This window comes from Lichenostomus cassidix, chromosome 3 (assembly GCF_008360975.1).
Source record: "Lichenostomus cassidix isolate B80296 chromosome 3, HeHo_3.0, whole genome shotgun sequence".
In the NCBI taxonomy this organism is placed as follows: domain Eukaryota; kingdom Metazoa; phylum Chordata; class Aves; order Passeriformes; family Meliphagidae; genus Lichenostomus; species Lichenostomus cassidix.
In genome coordinates this window covers 22,709,764-22,733,447 of record NC_139483.1, presented here as the reverse complement: position 1 = coordinate 22,733,447, position 23,684 = coordinate 22,709,764, and the positions used below count along the sequence as shown (strand labels likewise).

The 23,684-nt window shown below is 38.8% G+C and overlaps 1 long non-coding RNA gene across 1 annotated transcript in view; it reads right to left on the bottom strand.

The window, feature by feature from the left end:
• The window catches only part of LOC146439281 (uncharacterized), a 53,866-nt gene that overhangs the window by 18,408 nt on the left and 11,774 nt on the right, over positions 1-23,684 (bottom strand). The window contains exon 5 of the long non-coding RNA XR_014851236.1: positions 21,922-22,025. This is a non-coding gene — a long non-coding RNA (uncharacterized LOC146439281). The remainder of the gene's footprint in view (positions 1-21,921; positions 22,026-23,684) is intronic.

The following is a 23,684-nucleotide window of genomic DNA, read 5'->3' as shown; positions in this document are numbered from 1 at the left end:
CAAAATAACCCCTCTCCTCTACTTAGAAGAGCTTTATGAGGCAGAGGAGTAGAATGTTAACAGCTTCATTTTCTGGTACCAATCTAATAAAAATGCCTCACTTTAAAATATGTCCACCTTAAAGCCACAAATCAAGCAGTATAGTATATTTCTCACAAATATTTGTAATTATCATGAAGTAGTACAGGAGCCTTAAGAATGCAAAACAAAAAGAGGTCCTGAAGTAAAGCCCATTGACACTACCTCATACTTCACTGCTGCAGACACCAGGGTACAACAGGCAGTAAAACTTCTCACACGTGTCCAAACTCAAGTCCTGATGCGCCTAAGAGAATAAACAAGGCCAGAAAACTGATGTCCCAGAAATCAAACCTCTGGCTTAAAAGGCTTTCCCAGTGCTTTCAAATCGATCTACCAGGAGACAGTTTTCCTCCATTAAGGGCATATTCAAAAAAACGCTTTTCTGGAGCTGCTGTAGCTGAGTCAAGCACAGCCGACTCACTATTCTTTTTTTTAATGACCTCCTGATCGTTATACAATCTTGACTAATTTCTGCAATTAGAGAGGCTCATTTTCAGAGACCAAGATGCTAATGTTCTTGAATTAGTTTTTATGGTTCGGGGCTTTTAATTTGAGATTTAAAAACCATCATACCTCACAAAAAATCAAATAAACTGCAGCTAATGAAATTCGCAGAAGTGGAGTGTTCACAGAACATTTCTCACTAGCTTTCCTGGATGATTTATTGACAGCTGGTTGTAAAAACAATTTTATTAAAGGTCATAATGTTTGGTTAGGAAAAAAAAAGTTTAATTTATGGTTTAATTAGCCTTCCTGCAATCGGCATGATGCCAGACCCATCACTTACGAACTTTGACTGAAATAAGCTTGGTGGTTTTAATTATATCTTTGAGAATGTGTTCAAAGGCAAGACCACAGTGCTGCGGTGTTACTTTCTTTCTATAGCCACTTTATGGACATTACAATGGCCACAGTAACAGGTTTACTCCTACCCGTTGACATGTAGCTGTGGTACAGCAATGCCCAAGGACACAGCAGAGCCCCAGACTCCCTGGAGGAAGCCATTTGGGATCTGCTCTCTATCCAAGCCTGCTACGAGTGGCTGGGATATTTTGAGATGTGCAAGCATTACCAGGCTTTCTAAGCAATTACAGCTTTTTAAAATATCCTTGAAACGTCCTCTTTGCCCTGCCTGTTGTATGGCAGAAAGACAGAAAGGAGCCCCAGGTTCCCCACCTGGAGGGGGGCACTGTTGCTCCTCTGGAAAGCAAGGACTTCCATCAAGATATGACCCACTGGTTTTCCCAGGTTTCTCCGTTTTATCCTTCAGTTCCCAGATGTATTTTGCAGTTATTTATTTCTGATTCACAACATTAAATTTGTGGGGGAAAAAAAGAAAAAAATCTTTATGGGTTTAAGGGAGGGTGCCTATTGCACGTCTCCAGTAAATCCACAGCCTTTCCCAGATGGGGCTAAACTGTTCAGCAGGAGTAGGGCCATGGATACTCACTAAGCACTCATACACAAAATGCCACTCAGCAGTTATCAACCTGGCCATGAATTTTTATTTCCACTCCTTTTCACATTGTTACAACATTATTTTCATGAGGTTTCTAAGACCATGAGGTTCACATGGGGAGGTTTAAGTTGGATATTAGGGAAAAATGTCTTCACCAAACAGGTTGTCAAGCACTGAAACAGGCCATCCAAGGAAGTGGTGGAGTCACCATCCTTGGAGGTATTTAGAAGACATGCAGATATGACACTTAGGGACATGGTTTAGTGGTGGACTTGGCAGTGTTGGGTTGATCTTAGAGGTCTTTTCCAACCTAAGCAATTCTATAACCATACATCGTTGCAGTAGAGAGCTGCAAAACCCCTGAGAGATTGCCAAATTCCTCTTAATTTAGGGAGAACTCCTGATCTGAACTTTGGACAAAGATTTAACACCTGTATGTAGCAGCAAAGTAAGGACACTCAGCACTGGCTTTTCTTTCGCTAAAGTCTGGAAGCGACAGTACAAATCTTCTTACTGAAGAAATTCTATTATAAATTGTAGAAATTATGAATTTCCCTATGTTCTGGGAGAAGCATGCCCATGAGGATAAGTCCTGTGACAGTCGATAGAAGAGCATTAAGACCCCCACATCCTGAATTGCCAAGGTAATCTTCCTATCCTCCAAGCTGTTCCACACATGGCCCACCCTTCACAGGATATGTTGTCAAGAAATGTTTTCATGAAACTTCAGACATGAAAATCTGCATAACACAGTAGAAAAACTATGAATCTAATACCTAAAAATCCAAGAGCCTTAGCTGTGTTTTATTAGAAAACACTGCACATCAGCCATCCTGTCTGCCTTTGCCACCCATAGCCCTGTTAAAAATTGATCAATGCATCTAGCCATATTTCCATCAATTTTAAGTGAGGCAAAACAGAAAAAGGAGCCTGAAAAAAAACCCACAATTTTTCTGCAGAAACTGTCCCAGGAGGAACTTCAATTATCTCCCAGTGGGAGTCTCAAACTGGGCAAGAAAGGATCAATGTTAAGCCAGAAAAAAAATCAGAAATGTTAAGACAAACCCAACATTAATTCTACTTCTTGACTAAAACACTGTTGAAAAGAAAAAGGGCTCACAGCTGTGGGGCACCTGAGATCTAACACAGAGCCGTCTGATCCAATTAACGTTTTCCTCGTTTGTGACTACATTTGAGCTCTCTACGCAAAACATCTCAGAAAGCTTTATCCATCAAACCAACACAAACATTGAAGTATTGCCTAAAGTTAGTTAGCAGTGAGTATCCACCCATATTCAAGTTTCCATGGAGAGAGAGCTGCATTTCTTGTGAACAGCCTGTCCTAGGGCTGGATGTGTTTGGCAGCACACATCAACAGCATTCAAGATTTTTGTTTTCAAGAAGCCAAAATCACATTGCCATGTCCTGCTAGCCCTGATACTGGAAGTTTTAGTGGCAGTGCCTAATGCCTCCTGGAAGCCAATGTCTCAAGGAGGCTTTAATGAGTGGGATGACTCTCTCCTAGTCTCTGCGGTTACCATTAAGCACATAAAGCTGTGTCTAGACATGGTTGAAGCCAAAGCAAAAGGTAAACACATCACTTTCTCTCTTTGTTAAGGTTTCCTTGTGTTTTTTCCCAACTCACTCAAGAACCATCGCTCTCTCTCTGTTGCTCTATTTTCTAAGACACGTCATCACTTACAAGACATAACCAGGGCCAGGAAATGTGAAATTGTTCAAGAAAAGTAGTTTCTCCCAGTGCCATAGAAAACGAGAGGCTCGGGTTGGGGAAAAGCAGTGAAATAGACAGCTGAGTAACTGCTCGTTAAAATTCTGGTCTGCCCTTCCTTAGAAAGTCTATGATCACCAATTAATTCTTTTTACTTTGCTTTTACTAAAATAATGTAATATAGGTTTACAGAATCTCATGAGAACATGAGACAGCCTCTGTAATTTAATCTGAGAAAGACACATACTTCATCAAGAGAGCGGTTGGTTTCAATGATCTACTAAGAGTCCCAAAGGGTTCTTTTTCTAATTTTTGAATACAATTATTAAATATTATTTGGCAGCATTGTGCTTTTTCTGGCTCAGCTTCTTCAAAACAAATGCTTTATAATTAATTTTGTTTCAGTCCAGTTGAATGGTTTAGAGTTAATTCCAATATAATTAAATCCTTTCTTTGGAATCCTTCTTGCCCCAAGTCTCCCCCTTTTCCTTCTCAGACTTCAACTTTGCCCAGTACTACCCTCCATGCATGGGTCAGATATGATTTTTGTGGGGGCTCAGATTATTCATCTCCTAATGATATAAAAGAGATTCCTCAGCCTCTTACAGGTTGAAGCTTATAGTGAGTTTAACTCTTTCTTGTATATTGCATCACTTTTGATTTTGCAAAGCTAATAGACATTTGATAAGTGGCCTAAAAGATTCATTACAAAATTAAACCTAAGGAAACAAAAATATAAAGCAATTTAAATAAATATATGCAGCATGCTAAATTTAATTAGGAGTCAGGTAATCAAGAAAATTGTATTAATTGAGGTATCTCCTAAGGAGCCGAGGCATATTTAAATTACACAGACTGCTCCTTAAATCAAATAACACCTCATGTCTGAGATTTCCAAATAAATAACCACCAGCTCTGGTGAAGGCTATGGAAAGTAAATGCCATGTTACACAGTCTAAATGCCATTCATAGTACTGCAGGGAGCAGCCTCAGGAACTTCCCCGTGGAGTTCAGTGCAGAGACATCTGCCAGCCTGGCACCTCAGGAGCCCATGCTGGACCACAGTGCCCAATGGGAAGAAAGTCCTTCAGTGTGTGTTGTTTAATTCCTAAGTGCTAAAGCTGCATGCTGGGTGTCAGCTGCTGTTGGGGTTTGCATGATGTGTTAACCTTGCACATTTGTTTAGTGTATGAACGTTATCGCCATCAGACTGCACATTTCAGATAAGGCCTATTGCAAGCTGAGCAGGTCGTGTTAGACACTTATTAAAGCTCAAAAGACAATGCTGAAAGAGGTGGCAATGCAATGAATCCAAAATTAGCAAATTTTCCTTCAGCAAATAAACTTCACTTCTATACAAAGAATACCATTTTCCATCACATACTCATGCTGATTCTGTTACCTTCCCTGTATCAACAGAGCTGGAGAAAACAAGCCTGAAAGTGCCCTGGCCATATGAAAACAGCAGAGCTATTTTTAACTGCAAACTCTAACACACTGATAAATGTTATACTTGTTCCCAGCTTTAAAGACTGACTTACAGTGACAAATTTATTGCTAATTGCACAAACAGTTTACTATGCAGGACCATAAGAAATCTTGGGGTCTAAAGGACATTTACTAAGAAATTATTTGATCTGGCAAATACTGATGAATCAAGGCCTTATTTATCCAGAATTTCTTAAACTCAGAGCTTTGTGCCCTGCAATAATTCTGTAGGTGACTACAAAAACAAATGGTGTTTAGGTCAAAATGTTGAAATCTGGCTAGCTAATATTAGGCAAGTTAGTGAATGCTCAGATTGCCAAGTAGTTTGACAGATTTTTATACTCAGTGAGTACTTCCAGCTCCCGGCACAGAAACCAGTGAATTTTAACTTCAACATCCAACCTGTTCACCCTCTGCACTGACTTGTAGCTGCATTTTCTGACCTACTAGCCCAATGTGGCTTCTGCATCTCAGTCAGCCTCACCCTGCTTGTCACAGAGAAAATAAGATCTGTTTGTTCCCCCTCTCCTCCATTTTAAAGCTCATTGCTCAGCCAGAGACAGTTTTCTAGTCTGGCTGTTACCAGCTAACTCCTTTTTTCAATTCATCCCAATGTCTGAGTAATGGTTTGAATTCAGAACCCAGTTTGTGACTGAGTGAGAAAATAACTAACAGGTGCCCCATCTCCAAGCCTCATGCTCTGCAAGTCTGTTTCTCTTACAAAAAATGGGTGTTTCTGCCTAAAATCCCATAATGGCAATATTCTACCACTGATTTAAGAAAAGGAAAGAAACAATTATTAAAACAATATTTCAAAATATGAATTGCAGACAGCTGTCTCCCACACTTACCAGGTTGAGTTACAATATAGTTCACTTTTAAAACAAGCCTTCATTTCAGTGAACCACAGAGAGTCAACTGGCACATAAATCAGCTTTCTGTGAAATGGAGAACAAATCTGCAGTGGCCACTGGAAAGGCAATATGCAATGTAAACAAGAAAATATCCAAAAGACACACTCTTTCTCAGACAGATTTGCGTAACTCCTATTAGTGGTAAAGACTACAAACACTATTGTTTTAAACTATTTATCTCAAGAGATCTCATAAGCAGCCTGGAACATGCTTGAAGAATATTGTAAAACTGGCCTTCAAAGACAAGGTCCATTGGTGCTTATGAGTCAGTAGCTCCATCTTTCCTTGTGATTAAGCACATGTCAGTCAAATCTATTCCTTAAAAACTATGAAGCTGAAGTGTTATAAAAAAACAACCACAATTTAACACTTTGTGGAAACCCTCTCTTTACAAAAGTAAATTAATAGTGTCAAAAAAATTTACCATTCCAGTTTAAAATTCTATATCTTTCAACCAGCTTTATTCATTTCCTTCTCTGGATTTAATATTTACCTTTTTTACCAGTAGTAGTTCAATACCAGTAGCTTCCATTCCATGAGCAAAGATAACTTCCTTTTATAGTATGTTGACTAAAATACTATATGTTTTTTGTCTGATTCATTTCTCTTCCCTTCTGAAATACGCTATGCATAATTTACAAATTCAGGTTGTTAAACACCACAGATCATGTGGTACTCCAGTAACACAGTGTAATTCTTCATGTTTATCAGCGGTATGTACCTCAGGGAAACAAACTCAGTGTGTTCTGTAGTGAACACCTGTGTATTTTTCTATTTTTTACCCTGTGTGATGCTGGGTTAGTACTGGGGTGAAAGACAGAAGAGAAGCTGGCTCTCATCCATATCCTGTGGCAGTCAGCAGCCCTGACCTTGCTCACATGAGAGGAGATCTTCTGCAAAGTCCACTGAAGTCAGCAGGGATATCATTCCAATAAGCTCAGGCTCTCTTCCTGCCTTCTAATTTGTGAATGATGGTTTTATTATTTATCTTTCCTCACAGAGGTTAAATTAACTGTTATTTGTTCAGCACGTTGAAGTTTTCAGTGAAGTATTAATAATGACAGAGCATTTTTGTTCTTGGTTTGTAGTTGTCCTTTTTTAAAAATTCCTTTTGTCTTTCTCTTTGGCTCTTGTTTTTTAGAAGGACCATCTGAGTAGTCCAAAACCGCCAATGGAACAAGAGAAGAAAATCAGCTTTTTCCTTATCTTTTCCTTACGTGTGCTCAATTTCTTTAACATCTACAGTATATTAACTTTTGCCAAGTGTGAGAAGCAGAAATGAATCTTCAAGCCAGGTTTTATCCCTGACGAACTTTCTGTGAAAGCCACATTAACAAAAGTTCCTTCCTGAATGTCTGCTTGCCAGATGGAAATTTATCTTTAAAATCTGTACAGTAGTGTGACATTACTGACATGTTATTTCTATGCAGTTTGTCTGTGCATTGCTGTTCTCTCGGGAAGGAATAATCAATCCATTTTAAACTCAAAATATAATTGCCTGTTAATATCCCCTGATGCTTTGAGAACCTTTAATCATGCCTAAACATAAAATAACTCATACAGAAGTTTGGTTTTTTCTTCATTAGTAAAGCAAATAAAAATATAACAAGCCATTAGGCTGATGTAGCTTACTTATAGAGACTATTACATTTATATGTTTGATTGAAGATACTATTTTACATTATTCATTTAAAGCAACTAATTGAACTATTTAATCTTAATTAAATTTTACAATAATCATATTTGCATATATTTCTTGGTCACCACAAAAAATACTTCCACAGTATTTAATAAAATTTTCAGAAAGAACATATTTTATTTTTCACTTTCGTTCAAAATGCCTGGTAGACTCAAACACAGATTCATCTTTTTCTGACTTTCATCTTCTGGTACTCAGAACTGAATGAGCTCACAAGAACTTTATCCTTTTGTGTACCAATGCATGAGCATGACAGTATCTGCCAGAGATAATTCTCCCCTGGAATGCTCACATCACAAAAGCCAGCTGAGTCTCCTTACTCTGGTGAATAAGCCCAGGTAAGAATAAATTTCCTTCTGTTCTGGCTCTGCCACAAGAAAACTGCCATGAGGAACCTGTCCCACCAAGAGGTGTACAAACAACAGAGCCAAGATGATTGAAGATTTCCATCGACCTCACTGCAGAACACTAGACAGAGCTGCAAAACTCACCTCCTGGAAAAAGAAGAGAGCCACTAGACCAGGAATTAAGCCCAGCTATTTCTTAATTTGGCCTGGCTGGATATTTAGTGCCCATGTGATGCCACCTGGTGCTAAAGGAGTGGCTTCAAAGAAACCATCTATTGCTCATCAAAAGCAGCAGACACTCAAATATCATCAACCTTCTAGTTAAACTCTGGAAAAATCCTGAAATAATTTCACTAATAAGACAGTAAACAATGAGGTAGCAACAGGGTTTTGGAGAGAGAAAAATGTGATTTCCTCTTAGCTGGATCTCACTGCTGACATAAATCTTTTCTGACATTCAACTCTGCATTCAAAAAGTACTAAAGTTTTCCCCAGCCTAAAACCTTTGTAATAGTCTTATGTGGTGGTTCAAATTTCTAGCTAAACTAACAAAGAAAGTTTTATTTCATAGCCTTGTCTCTGAACCTTGGTGTCTTTGCATATATCTTCAGGTGGGATTAAAAGGGGTAAAAGGGAAAGTATAAACAACTATAAATATTTCCCCAGGAAATGAAGTGAAAGAAAAAAGGGAACCAGGATTGATAAGGGTAGTTAAAATTTTGATTTCTGACTGTTTATTGTCCCAGTTGTGTCAAGAGTAAGTTCTGCCATGTTCTTGCACAGGGGCCATCCCAATCTAAGTTGGATGAAAATCCTTGTGCTGACTCTACTCCTCTTGCTTTTATACTTCTGGGTATATCAGAACAGAACTACTGCAACTCACCTACTGTGTGGATGAGCAGAGAACAGGACCTCTGCAAAGAAGAAAAAAAAATTCTGAATATGCAAATGCTGCTAAAATCAAGCTGAGAGCATGACAATTTAAACTATGAACCCTACTGCCTTTGAGGACTGCTTTGTGCCCATGCCATGACTTCAACATACAAACTATCTGCTCTTAGATGTCTCAGGAGATCTAATGTCACTCTTCCCAGCATAGCTCTTCCCTAATAAAGCCACACTGTCTGGCTGCCCTCTGTCAGGACATGCTGTTGAATTTTTTTCCATCCCTTCCCTCTTCTCTCCAAACTAAGCTGTCCCACAGGGCAAGCCACAGGGACACGCATGGGTGGAGTTGCATTCGAGATGTGTCACTGCAGAAAAAGAAGATGTAAAAGGGGAAATAACATTCTGCATTTCAAGGATATGAGATTAATCCCAAAACTTCCCTAAACATTTTTCCTCTGTCATTGTTCTGCACTAGGAAAAACACCATAACCAGGAAGAGAGACAGCTCTCTTGTGGAAGTTAAAATGGAGAGACTTGTAATAGAAAAGGGTTAGAGATTGAACTACAGGATCATTATTATACTTGCTTATTGCACAAATCAAAGCATTCAAATTTTATACAAACTATCAAAATCTGCATGAGTTTACCATCATAATCATTAATAGGCGAACCTTAGGAAAAGTATTTTCCCATTTACCCATCAGCACTGCTCTCCTTATTATGCCAATCACAGGCTCTTGGTTTAAAGGTCACAGTAGGCATCTTCTCCAGGTTTTATGTTTACTCTTCTGGTACCCTCCAGATTAATGAGAGCTGAGCCCCTGCTCCTGCTGCTGTCAGACCTCTCCTTCATTTTTTGCTGACAACCAAACCTGCCCTTCCTCCTTTCCATTTGATGTAGAATTTATATCAGACACATGGGAAAAGGAGGAGCAGCTTCAACTGCTGACTTTAATCTCCATGTGAAAGGCAAGGCAGCGGATGGGGCAGCAAGGAGCATTGAAGTCCTCAGCTTAAATGTTGTTGCTCATTACAAGCTCCCTCTCTAGGGATTAAAAAAAAAATCTTCAAAGGGGAATTGCTCCAGTCTCACACACGCCAGCGTTCCTTCTCACACACACGCGCCTTTCACATCTCATACATGTGGTTTCCACGCAGGAAACAATTACTGTAATTAATAGACCCAAATAACCCCACTGTTCATTTAAAAATGCACTTTAAATTGACAGTGGCACAAAAAAAAGTGGCTGGGTGCTTAGGTCTCATTATCCATGTGGACTAAAAACCTGGTTGTGTATATAGACTGTCAGCTCTATATTTTTCCAGACCTATCACATCAAATTGAACTCCAGCACAACCCAAAATATGCTCAAGGTTTGAATGCTCTCCAGGAGGCACTCAGACGCCATTGTTTCTCCCTACAACACCTAGGAGCTGTTTTGTCTAGACTGAAATAAATGTGACTGACACAGGCAAAGGGGATCTTTTTAGCATCAAGAGGCAGAGGTTAATATTTGCTGGGGACTATAATGTCTCTCAGATAGTAGATTAAATTGAGGATTATCATTTGTCAGTTGGGAACATTTCCTTTTGTTTAAAATTACAGTTACTAAAAAACAAAAAAAAAAAAAAAATGGCAGTAGCATATATTATCATTTTTGCCATGTTCATGCTCTGCTATATCAGACAAAAGAACATGATTTCTTCTTTGAGTGCTTTCAGTGAGAAACGTAACATATTATAATGTTGTCAGTGAATAGGTAACTATTATTTTTGGTAGTTTGAACTGCTTTTTTCTCCTGCTGCTTGACTGCAGATGCTGCTGTATCCCTCACAATTTCCAGATTCTTTGCAAAACCCAGTAGGTCCCTTTGGGTGTGATGGTGAAGTCAGGAGTCTCTAACAGTTGTCTGCAGATCTGAGAATTTCCATGGGATGGGATGGGATGAGATGGGATGGGATGGGATGGGATGAAAGACTTCACACTGCCACAGAGAGCTCCTCGTGAAGGGTCTGCTTTGTTGCAGATGGAGAAGCACAGGGACCTATTTTTGTCACCTCTTGTTTTTTTCTTTAGCAGTGCTGAGAAAACCCAGGCCATATCAGCTGGTACAAGGGCTTGATGTGTTGTTCAGTTCACATATCTCACATGAATCATCCATTTAATTTTGAACTCTTACTTTAGCTTTTCAAAATAAAGAGTTTGGGGTGGTTTTTTTTTTCAAGGCCCATGGGAAGAATATGTTAGATTTGACTTCTGGTATTTGTCTTTCATATGTTTCAGTGAAATTAGTTAGATCTGGAAAATGTTGCCCTTTACCTGGTAATTCAGGAAACCAAAGAAACTAATACATTTATCAAATGAACAGAAATGGCCCTCTGGATTTCAACAAAGTTTCCTTTTGTTGTATATACTAAATTCCAGTATAATCAATTTTCTACACATCATAATGTTTTAGAACAAAGGTTGAAATGACAATGAAACTTGATTTTTATAGCTCTTTGCCTGCAGAAGAGAGAAAAGAAAGTAACATTTTATAGTGTCAATGTACACAAAAATAAATCCAGGAGATCTTTTTGACAAGAAAGGCCACAGTAATTCAATTTATGTTGTTCCAGAGGGCTGTGATTGAGCAACATATTAAATATATATATACATAATGAAGAAAAAATAAAGTAGGAAGGTGAAAAATTATGTTTCAATTTGCATTGAAGTGAAACGACCTCTTAACAGAGGTTGACAAAAGAATTAAAAATGTGCCTAATAAGGCACATAAACTCCAGCAGACATTCCTAAATCTGCCTGTCGCTTACGAGTAGAGAAATGCTTTTTCTCTCTCATTCTCACTTGTAATTTGGACACACATAGTGATATCTGCTGGCAAAACAGCTCACACGCATTTGTCAAAACAGCAGATGGGGAGCTAAAAGCCCTGGATATATTTACTCATTAGGGGATCCTTTCAATCTGCCCCTTTGCTGTGGTTTCTGGGTTTCCTCGAGAAGTCTGGGTGTGCTCCCTGGAAGCTAAACACTGTTGCTTTCTGTGGGAGCATGTATTATGTATCCTGGTATAAGAGAACAGCAGCAGCATTGCCAACTCAGTGCTTTACTACAGGCTTAAGTGTTTGGTGTTTTTAACATCTTCAGCTTCTGGAAGCAAGAACAGCCTTTATGGTTTTGTCTTTAATGCTTTACAGGGATGCAAATTTTATCCCATATGGTAATGAGGAAAAATTACCCAAACACACTTGAAGGCATCAGAAGCAAAACAAATAAAAGGGACTAATTATACAATATCTAGCTTCCCAAGAAAACAGTGCTAAATGATTAGTCCCATATAGTCTTACTGGATGCCTTCTTAACAGCTTTATAGCCTTCCAACCAATTCCACCCATATTTGAAACAAAAGAAGGATCAGCCACAGCTTCATATATTTATAACAGAGAGAGATGTAGGGTGACACAAGCCACTGTCATAAGCCACTGCTGAAGGAATATGCAGGAACTGGACTTTAGACCATGAAGTTTCTTCTACTTATACAGAATATTCCCTCACTGCAGCTGAAGCAATGGCTGTTAACAATTCCCTGAAATAAAATGAAGGAGAAAGTATTTACTTTGGTATTTGTTTCTGAGCTGTTGATATTTCAATGATAAAGCTGCCATCTATAAACATGTGTGGATGTGAACAACCACAATGCCTCTGTAGAGTCATCTATTGGAAAAGGACTGTATCATTTTGCTCACAGAAACTTGGATGCAAATTTCATTTTATTGCTAATTCTTGGCAGAGAGCTACAACTTCATATTTTACTGTCTTTCCTCTGTGATGTAGAGCTACCCACACAACTCTTCTCCTACTGATGGACTGTCAAACTCACAGGCCAAATCCAACAACCCTACAGACTAAAAACTTGCATATGTTTTCACTTCTGGGTTCCTATGTTTTTCAAGAGACATGGATAAGCAAATTTTTAGGAATTTTCAGAAGGAGATTTTCATATACCACAACATACCTATAAATATCTTCAAAAGAATCTTCTGTCTTGATGGGTGACATACACCTTACCTATCCCTTCTCTTTGCACAAAAGAAGGGAAGAAGGAATCCCTAAACTCCCAAGTCAGAATACACAAAAATAATAATATTTAATCAGATCCTTTTAAAAAGTTTTAAACTGAAAGAAAAAAATTCATCTGAAAGAAAGAACTGCAATGCAAAATCCCAGTATAAAAATTTGGAAAGCTCATGCACTAATAGCTGATGCAGATCACCTTCAGAGATTACTGTTACCGTGCTTCCAAGTTTCTTTTCTTTGATCTGAAACCACACTTTGGCCTGAGGCTGTATATGCTGAGCAATTATGAATAACCTGTCCTAGGCCACTGACCTCCCAAAGTTGGTTCAGGACTGGCCAAAAAAGAGATTTTTTAGGAAGAAAATAAAAAAGAACATGAACTCAGAAAACCTCAGACTGGAAGAGAAAATGGTTTCAGGGAAAGGTCGCCTGCTATGAATTTAGTATCTGGATAAAAAGGCTGCTAAACAACAAGACTCAAGGAAATGAGTCAAGCTCAGAAAAAGAAGGCACAAAAGATTTAAGGCAAAAGGCTGAACAGCATAGATAATGCACACTCTACAAAGATAAACAGTTCCAGTGTCTGTGTATGGCTGGCTCTTTCAAATGAGTGTCGGGTATGAAAGGAAACAGGATGCAGGGAAGGGGAAGAGAACAGACACTGACTCCAAGCACTGAGTAAATACATCCAGGGCAGAAGAGAGTCAAGTATGAGAGATGAATCTTACTCCATTTACTCAGCAACACAATTATCAACAGCCCAAACACTTTTCCGAGGAGCAAACTTATGACCACTTTCATGTCTTCAAAAAGGGCTGCCCAGCTCAGCTTGAACAGTCCCTGTATGCAGTGGAGTAGAGATTTAAAAGAAGAAAGACTTTGGGGAAATGGCTGCCACATGCAGAGGCTCAAATGCACCATCATAACATCTGCCTGTGTGGAGGACAGTATCATACAGTGGGATACATTCCCCATCCATTTTCTTCCCAAATAAACATTTCCAGGGGCATTTTTCATGGATCTGTTCCCAGAAAACTGGCACAGTTTCATGCAGTAATAAACAAGCATTGTAGCAGCAGTCCTATGTTCAATACACAATGACACCAATGAACACAGGCCTAGGACAAGTCTCACCAGCACTGCATCTCTGACACTAAGCTTCAAAAAACAGTTTCAGCAGGAGACTCACTTCTGGGCAATCAAAAGCTATGGAACGGTACTCCTTTACAATATGGACAATGGTTTTTCCCTAAAACATGGGACTAATAAAATGTTTCTCAGAGGATGTATGTATCTGTGAGGTCAAAGAGAGGAGGGAAGAGATCACAGTAGTTCAACATGTCAGATCTTCAGTCGAAGTCTCTCCAGCAGTATGGTGGCATAATAAAAAAGTTTCTTTTAGGTGTTTGCCTCCACAGGGCAATGTGTAAGAGTTTATGGAAACACAAGGAGTCTTAGACCATCCATATTAGCCCCTGTATGAAAACAGATGTCGGTAAATACCTGAGACTACTTCTAGCATCCTACATCATTGCATGGAGATTACCTAATTGTTCCACAAAACTGAAAATATTTCCAACCTAAATTTAGCTACTTTCAGTCTCATACCTGGAATTGCTGTTAAGATGACCTCTTTACAGATTTTCCATCATAGGAAACCTTATCAGCATAGAGAGGGAAAAATACCTTTGTCACTCCATTTTATGCCAGATTGAAACAAAGCTGCATGTACCTATCTGATTAAGCCCTATAAAAATGTGCAAAATCTGCACACTGGAGTTTTTGTGCATAGCAGAAGTCAAGGAAATGGATGTTCTTTGGGATCCCTTGAACTTTATGTTCTCTGGATGAATGGCAGAAAACATGAGTTCTCATGATTAGCTATTTTCTTCTGGGAGTTAATGATATTCAGTACCCAGCAGAATTGAACTACTGCCACAGTTTTTACTTAGGAATGAGTTATCAGCTTGTTTAGCATTCTCTAGTTCAACTAATGAGAGCATAATTTTGTCAGCCTTTGTACCTATAACTTTCTCTCAGAGCATCTTCTTCATAGAACTGAAGGTCTGGCATTCTAGTCTTTGCTTACCTCTTGTACAATAACACTTCAGCCCATATTTCCCTCACTCAAATGATGTGATCCCTGAGCTCTCTGGAGCAGGCTGAGCTTTTATACACAGTCTTGTCAACAGAGTCAGAATGTCAGTGATCAACCTGGCCAAAACATCTGTAAATCTTTCCATGGCATTCCTGTGAAAATTCCACCAGAAAAAAAAAAAAAGCTGCAGAGGCATGAAAAGTTTGCGTGGTAACTGCAGTAAAAATGAAATCATACTTGTTCTTTCTTCCAGCATTGCAGAGACATATCATGCTAATTCTGACACATAAGTGCTCAGTTAAAATCATATTATTTGCCTTGGCGAAACAGCTGGGAAAAAAACCAGAGAAATATCACTGTGGGAGAAGGGGGACTTAGATCATATTCCCATGTCATTTTTTCATGATTTCCATTAAAAGTATAATTCCTGCTAATAAATTGTTAAGACTTATAAAAACTATGCTAAGAAAAATCCTCAGGATTGAGAAAGAGAATATAAAACTCTTCCAGCAAAGATGGAACTTACATGTCTAAAAATTTTGATGTTGCCATTTCTTTGCACTTTTGACCTTTTGATGTTGAAACAGTCATTATATCTCCTTGTTGTGAAAGATGTATAGACATAAATGAATATATATAAAAGTGTATGCATAAAGATATTTACGTGTGTGTGTAAACAAATACTTTTTGATTGGATATTAGGAAAGATTCCTTCACCAAAAGGGTTGCCAAGCGCTGGAACAGCCTGCCCAGGGAAGTGGTGGAGTCACCAACCCTGGAAGTATTTAAAAGATGTGTACATGTGGCACTTAGGGACATGTTTAGTGATGGACTTGGCAGTGCTGGGTTAATGAGGGTCTTTTCCAAAATAAATGTTTCCATTACTCCAGTGGAAGAGTATTTTGGTACTGGGTGTGAGAGGTCTGGGGAGCATATTATAGTTCTGAAATGGGACAAAGAGCAGTATGATAACATATCCAAATGTTGCTTTTATATAGAAGAGATCCAAGGACTCATATTTCATTCCAAGGCAAAGGAAATATAAGTTTGCTCTCAGCAAAAAACCTGGGCAGCACCTACTGCCTCGTGGGGGTTGTGAATCATAGGTGATGTGAAACACAATGCTACAAAAGGAAATTTCAGGTTTTTTTTTTTAATCATACTTATCTCAATCTTAATGTGTTATTCTTTGTACTTGACAGAAACGTGTGTGGAAGGAGACTGCCCAAGAAAAAAAATCTTGAAATTTTTACTGACAAGGCAGACCAAGAATAAAAGACCCCCAAAAACATAAAGCAACTGCCTGGATGCACAGCACAACTGCAAGTTCCTTCATGAGGACTCCAGTGTTCTCTGCATTGAATCATTCAGCTGTCTACAGAAGCCAACCTCTCCGTGGGTAAATCTTGTTAGCATTTCCATCCATCACTGCAGTCTTCTTTGATCAAGACAATAATAAAAGCCTTGGGGGATAGGAGAATATGTTCATTTTCTTGTAACAATCCTACTAGCATAAACTCATGTGTTATGTCATGAACGAGACTTGCATTGTTTGGTCCAAAGCTCTCTTAATTCATACATGCTACTGCTCCACGTTTCTTAAACTCTTGTTTAAAATGCAATCTGTACTGTTTACCTAAGTATCGTACAAACAGTATTCTCAGCATGAAAAGGTTAACAAGCACTGAAAATTAGCATAACTTCAAGAATCAACTTGTTTAGAGAACCAACTACATCTACATTCTGCTAACAGTAAACACTAATTAACAATGTCTGCTAGCACCAACATAAATCACAACTGTCCCTTTTCCTCTCCTGGCACTGCACTGGAAAATATCAAACCAGCAAGAATACTTGGAATGTTTCTTACTTAGTTTTTTTTTTTTTTAATTTTATTTTATTAATGATAAAATATTGGATGTCAACATGCAATGCTTTGTGCATTGCATCAGACAGCTCAAACAGTAATTGTGATGAATGGGAGTGGAAGGGCCAAGGTTACAGGCATTTAAGAAGGCTCTGTGGATTGCAAATATTAGGATTGATTAAAGGTCAAATACTTTATGGATTTATCAGTGTTGTATACATTTTCTCATGACACAGAATCACTTACACTACCTACAAAGTGAAATAGAAAAGTGCTGCAAATCAGATAATTTTTAAGTCTTTAACCCATATACAGGCTTAGTCATTGAGAATAACTAATGACACAGAAATGTTTTGATTAGTCAAGCAATAAACCAGACAATCTCCCAGAACCCACCCTTCAATAATTCTTCTAGCTTCTCACAGGTTCATAGGTAACAGTCTTTCTCAATTAACATTTAATATTTACAAACACACAATCTGTGGAAAGCTACTTCTTCTACTGTTGCTTAAAATCTGTATTTATTTAAAACAACCACCCTCAGTCCAGAGAGGATCTTTAACTTAATAGTTTACCCATGCCCTGTCTTCTTTGTTTTCTGGGAAAACAGAGTTTGAGATGGGTATCTCTATATTGTCTTTGATGCAAAGGATTTTCTAGGATCCAGACAAGCAAATAAATTACTGTCTCCATTTGTATCACAAGGATTTGAACTGACTTTCCCCAAATCTGTATTTCAATTATAGAGCAGTATAAGCTGGAAGTGCAGGAATTTGTGGGAAAGGGCCTTGGATTTGGCATTTTTGTTTAAGAAGCTGTGTGAGGTGACTCTGCTGCTTTCACCAACATCAGGACTAAACCTTCAGCTTAAACTCTGCTACGTGCTTACATGTAGTGCTTTAAGCAAGTGTTTTAAGCAAGCTAACTGATCAGTCTGGGATCAGTGGCTTCATCCTTCTGCTTCAGAACCTGATGGAGTTGCACTGCAGAGCCTTTTTTGGTTGCCTTTAGTGAGCTCTGCACCATGAGGGACACATCTAGAGGCTTCATGTCCTTCCAGCATAGCTGCTGCCAGCCCCATGTGCAAGTCCTGGCCTGGGGTTTGCAATACACTGTATCTTTTGAACTTTACTGAAAACAGTGGAAGCAGCAGCTTGGGAGTAATCCCACCATGCATTTTAGGAGAGTCTTTGCTCTGTGTCTGTCTTTCACCTTTGCGCAGTTGACAAAGAGCTGGGGAGGCTGAGCAAAAAGAGAAGGTGAGAGGGTTTTCTAAACCAAAGCTTTTCTTTTGTAGGTTATTTGCTTCTGTTCTGAAAGGTGCTCATAAAAACCATCTCCTCCACACTACTGACAGTCACATTCACCAAAAAAACCCTCCAAAATATCTGAGTTTCCCAAATGATGGCATAAATTGCTATAAGCGATGACCTTAGGCTCAGAATGGAGAAATAGTCATCAGCTTGATCAGGGGATGCCAGAAGAAAGGTCCCTGTGGGACAGGTTACTGATAGCTACAACAACTGAGCAAATCCTGTTCTCAGTTATGCTGAGGGGTGTGAAATCCAGCCCCAAAGGCTTTGCCCACAGCAACACTGAAAGGGCTGTTTAAAGAGAGTGCCTGTCTCTTCTCTAGACCAACAGCAGCAAGAACAGGCAAAAAGTTTTAGGGGTATCCACAGGCACCTCTACAAGGGAAGAAATTGTTGTATTTGAGCAACTCCAGCATGGATCCATTTTATCTCCTGCAAAGAAGCCACTGGCCTTACTCCTTTCCTGAGGGTATGGACATGCATCTTCCAGTCCATAGCTTTTGGCTGCTTGCTCTAGAAACAAAGGGTAAGTTAATACAACAAAGGCAACCAAGCCTAAATTTTGGGCTCTACTAAATGCCAATTTGTTGCTAAGTTCTATTAAATTTGATAGCAACCTCTAACAGGTGGGCACACAAAAACTCAGGCCTGTTTCCACAGCAAGGAAGCTTTAAAGAATAACACCCATTTGGTAGTGTAACATTTGATTAAAGCAGGCTCAGATATCCTAACTGCGAAGGTTAAGCACAGACATGTGTGTCACACATGATGCAGTCAGAAAATGATGTAATGTTGATAGACCCGTAACAACGAAAACCATTCCAACACCAGATTTTGGCAGAAAGTTTGATACCATATAAAATACAATTAAATGGCTATAACTCGCATGGCGTGAGAATCAGTGTCCTGTAAAAATAACACAATGCTTATTAGAAACTTTCCAAACAATTTATTTGCATTTCAAAACAACTGTTCTGCTTTTAAAATTGCAATCCCTTAAGCAGGTTTGTACTGTGCAAGTTGGCTTTCATAGTTTTATTTTGGCAGGGTAACATAATAAGCTGCAGGCTGTTTCTAGAACAACATTTCATCTCATCACTGGCATAAAAAAGACCCTGTTTTTGCAGTAAAGGAGGTCTAGCATGACTTTGTTTTCTTCTAAAAACCAAATTTAATTTATGCCACAGGACTCCTGCACCACTGAGAGTTTTCAGGGGAACTGAGTCATACAGTGGTTCTGACCTTTACTATTTCCACGGATGCCAAGTAAACCACAGATTTTTAAGGAAAAAAAATTTAAATGTACAATTATATAGGATATGTGAAACATGATTTTACCAAAGACACATCATCCAGACAGACCTTGTAACTGGTCTTTTCATTTAGAAAGTAAACCAGTCTCCCAAACAATGAAAAACCGCACTTGTCTATACTTCTGTACACATTCAATGCCACTGTAGGGAGTAAATTATTAGAACAACTGAGAAAACAAAAACCCCACAACACCAGACTGAAAGGGACCAGGCTAACAGTAGTGAGTAACTGAGAAGTATTATCAGCTCCATGAGAGACTAATCATGGTTACTCATAGAGATGTTTACAGATGGAACTGAGCATGTTTGATATATATAGCCATGTCTTCAGCACAAAAACATGTAACTGTGCTGACAAAATTTCCTGATGACCATGGTACTGGCAGTACAGAAGTGTCAGAAATACATTTCAAAAGGCCTTGATGTCATCAACTGAGGTCACCCAAAAGAAAGCAAATTTATTTGTATCAGATGCAGCATAGTATATTGACAGGGAATTAACAATAATTTCTGATGTTAGCGGCACATTCAGCTGCCAGGAATAGGTCCTCTTTGGTTGTTTCTATAGACCCATGTTTCAAACCAATCACATAATGCTGTTGAGCTGTCTCTGTGAGGTAACCACTCCAAAAGTTAAATGAGATGGACCTAAGGCTCATGCACAAGGTGTTTTCTACAGTGAAATGAAAATGCCCAAGCTATAGCTGTGATATGCCAAAACATATTGTTCAACAGTGCTTGAAGAGTGTCAAAGAAGCAGTGTCAAAGTGAGCATGGCTTGGGAGGAAGAGTGTGTGGCATCCTATGAAATCACCTCGCAGAAGGTGACAATTAAACAACTCAACATCAAGGAGAGGCAGAGACTGCTCTGTCTGCTCAGTGCAATGCAGGACAGAGCTGAAGCTCCTTGCACTGAATTGGCTGACCTGGTCAGCAAGCACAGCCTGTCTATCACAACTCCAAGATCCTCAGCTGAAAAATTAACTCTGTCCTTCTCAGCGGAAAGGTTGCTTCTGTTTATTACCAAACCAAGCTGATAAAAATCTCAGCAGAGGTAAAAAGTTTGTAGTAATTATGCATGATTAATATCTTATTAGATTGCAGTAACCCAAAGAAAAGGTGGCTTTTGGCTATCAGTACACCAGAGAGACAGCTTTCAAATTTTGACCTAGTAACTCAAAGTGAATGGGGACAGCCCCATAGCAGATCTATACCTTGACAGTGGGAGTTCATGCCTGGAGACTACAATATTGTTTCTCATACTCTTTCTCTAAGCAACCAGCACACCCAAACTCGATTTGGCTGTGTATGAAGCCAAGATTTAAAATTGCTCTGAATTCCATAGTTAGCCCAGTTAAATGACAGGGAAGACATCCTACTTCACAGCTCCCATGCCAGCTTTACATATGCTCACAGACATACATGATACACAGATACACCTACACTGGATACACATTCAAAGCTTTGTGATAATGTGAGAAAAAAACACTGACAAAGCCATCTGTGAAAGAAAAAAGTTGAGTTCTGTGGGCTCCTTGCTTTCAGATGAAGCCTGCAAAACATTCTCATTCTCACAGGCGACTATGAATGATGATAACAAAATCCATAAAATGGGAATTGTGAGAAATCCACAGCATATGGCCAACAGTAGAAAAGAGATATTAGTTTGCATTGAAAAACAAGGAGTTTTATTGTCCTGCTCATATCATATGAAGCATGCTTAATTCATTTATTTATTTTTTTCTAATAGTCTTATCCTTTTATGTTATTACAGTGCTTCAGAAAATCTCAAGGTCTAGGGGGAAGTTTAATGTTTGCTGTTCTGGGATCATTTGAAGCCATGCATTCAAAGAGGACAAAATCACTTTTAAGTCTGCCTGTAGGAAATCTATCTTGGCAACCAGACAACTAGAATTAGTTATTAAAGGCATGTCAAATGAATAAAGACACCTCTGTAAGGAAAACCGCAAAAGCATTTACTTTTTCTAATATGAATAGTGGGCTAATACCAAATCAGCTTTCATTTTCCACTCTCCCTTCACCTCCTAGACCAGAGGTCAGATCCAATAAAGACTAACCCAACTGAAAATCATTTCGGTTTTTTGCATCTATTACACAGCAGATGTATATTAAATAGCACTGCCTGGAAATGAGGCAAACTCACATAATCTGACGTGGCAATCTCCTTGTGGAACTGGTTCACTGCAAGGCAAAGACGTCTGTGGTATTATTAAAAATCAGGAGGCACACCAAAAAGTGGGGGGGTCCCTTCCAGAAAAAAAATAAATAAATAAATAAAAAGGTAGAGCTTTCTAGTTCTGTAATGGAAATTATGATACTGCAAAAAACATGTTCAGGATCAACTTCTTACTTACACTGGGCAAATCCTCTAGAATAACTTAGTCAACCAGTAAAGACAAAAATAAGAATTTTCATGGTAGTCAGAGTTTGAAGGAGTGGGAACAACGCCTGATTTTACTGAAGATTTCCTATGTGATACCTTCTAAATTCCATAAATCAAAAGAAGAGACTTCAGGATTTTCATCTTTACTGTGACTGCATCAGAAAGCAAGACCTCTGTGCTGTGGGACAGTTATGATCTATCCCCACAGCTTTACTTGAAAATGTAAAATTTATGTACATACCTGCTACTTTAAATCTTCCTTATCAGAACATGGTTAGATTTGCCCAAGGTCCAAAATCAATCATAAGCTTCTTCTGGACTTTTTTGTAAATAGCTGGTTAATGTCTAATAAGAAAGAAGCCAGAAAACCCATGAGTAGGCAAATGACTGTCCCAGCCTGGTATTTGTTAAAGAAGCAACTATAGATTGTGGTTTTATATTGATCCATTGAGTCAGGAATATTTATTTGGACTAAAGTAGCCATAAAAAACAGCTTTACAGTAGCTATTTAAAAAAAAGGCAAATTGTTTTGACACCAGGTAGCATATACAGTTACTGAATTTCTCAGAACTGTAACATTATCAAAGGCCTTCATTTTAGGAAAAATATACTACTTATACATAAAGTAATTTACCTGCTTAATCAGACACCAGGAAAATTAACAAAACACGTGGTAAACAGAAATCTTGTAGATGGCAAAATATGGCTACTATTTACAGAAGTTGCAGATTAGCTATCAAAATTTTGAAGACTTTGGTAAAAGAAAAGTTCCAAATCTTATAAAACATAAGCCCCTTTCAGTTCATGCAATTCAGTAGAACACCTGGCAAAGGATCTCCTATCCTGTGACCTATAAATCACATAGAATTCTCCATGCAGGCTAGGTACGAGTCATTTCTTCATCACTTCCCAGAGGAGAATTTCTCAACCTTCTTCACTCACTACTTGCCAAGCTCCAAAGCCAGCTGTCTTACATGCTGTCATACCACTTGCACTGTCTCAGGAAGAAAACTCTTCATCCATACAACATACCAAGTAAAACATTGGGAAAAGACATCCCTGTTTTCTCATAGCACATGTTGACTTTTCTTCACATTACACTCACAGCTTAGCCCTAAGGAATTTCTCTATCACTCAGACTAGATACAGCTAACAGAGTGAATCCAGCTGAAATTCCTGTTGAAATTAACTCTTTGGAGACAGATGCAAGCACTAGGGAGGGCATTCTCTTTGGTCTCTCTCATACATATTGATAAACAACTAGGAAAACATCACAAAATCATCCAGTTTGACCTCCATGCTCTCTGAAGCAGGTAGACCACAGCATATAAAATTAACCCAGCTGCTCTGACACTGGAATCATCACATTCTGATTTGCCAATAGGTCTCCAGTGTTCACTTGAGAAGGCCAAGAAATGAAGAAGCCACCCCTTCTTTGGTACTTCATTAACTCTGATTTTTGGTGCAACAATCATTGGTCCTGAGGAGACTGATGAGTGCCCAGCATGTCCCTTCATCTCTGCCTTGCCTGGTATTGATCACATCACCTCGATGCAAGACCTGAGCTCTAGCGGCTCAGTTGTTGTCCAAGTCCTGGAGAGGCACAAAGACCCATTTCTGGATCTTAGTGCTTGGATGATATAATATTCACTGTAAAAAGGATTCAGTACTTCCTGCAGCTCCCAGGCTGTCACCAAGGACAGGATATATTTGTGTGTGCCCTCTTGAATGTATCTGGAGATACAATTCTCTGGTAATCACCACAGCAGATCAAAATTGCCTACTGCTCTTCCGTAGTCCCTCTTTGACTTGGATTTGGGGGAAAAGACCCCAGTGTCTCATCAGGAAACTGCATATTTAGACTCAAGATGGGTTCCTTCCTAAAATTCCACAGAGGCTGTGTCCTGAAACATGAAGATTTAAACCTTCTCTACCATCAGGTCAAACATGCTTTTATTCATATGAATCTTCAAAATTTTGAAAATCTAACTCATAAAGCTTTTT